Below are 389 nucleotides of genomic sequence, written 5' to 3'. Positions count from 1 at the left end.
GGGGGGGGGCGAGCGTGCGAGCGTTCTTTTTTTCTTCTCCTCGCAGAACGTTCCAGGCGGCCTCCTCCCCTCCCCTCCTTCAGGGCCTCGGCTGGAAAAACGGGGGCGGTGGGGAGCGTTGTTCAGCTCGCCCTCTTGTTTCGTCCTCGCCCTGCTCTGCGAAAGGGACCGCCGTGCCTCAGCTTCGCTTAAACGCTTTAAAGGCTTTTCTAGGTCGGGCGGTAAGGGGAGGCGTCCAGGATTTGCTTGAGGGGAATCCCACTCCCCCACCCCCGCTGCTCAGGTGGTGCCCGCGAAGCGCCCACTCGGCGTGGAGAGGTCGTCTCTTTTTGCCTCCCTGCCTCGCCGTGTATCGCTCATGTGGGTCCCTGGATGGTCTGGGAGCGGGA

General features: G+C 64.0%; 1 protein-coding gene across 4 annotated transcripts in view; it reads left to right on the top strand.

Moving 5' to 3' along the window:
• Positions 1 to 389, top strand: part of LSM6 (LSM6 homolog, U6 small nuclear RNA and mRNA degradation associated) — a 17,671-nt gene that overhangs the window by 5,630 nt on the left and 11,652 nt on the right. The window contains exon 1 of one of the 4 annotated variants that reach the window (XM_015422935.1): positions 67 to 360. The exons of 2 other annotated variants lie outside the window; for them this stretch is intronic. The gene's annotated coding sequence lies outside the window, so the exon portion shown is untranslated. Of the gene's footprint in view, positions 1 to 66; positions 361 to 389 lie in introns of those variants that run through there. One more of the 4 variants, XM_015422933.1, reaches the window with a different exon arrangement.

This window comes from Gekko japonicus, unplaced genomic scaffold (genome assembly GCF_001447785.1).
Source record: "Gekko japonicus isolate JY-2015 unplaced genomic scaffold, Gekko_japonicus_V1.1 scaffold110, whole genome shotgun sequence".
Lineage (NCBI taxonomy): Eukaryota > Metazoa > Chordata > Lepidosauria > Squamata > Gekkonidae > Gekko > Gekko japonicus.
This window is presented reverse-complemented; position numbering and strand designations above follow the sequence as displayed.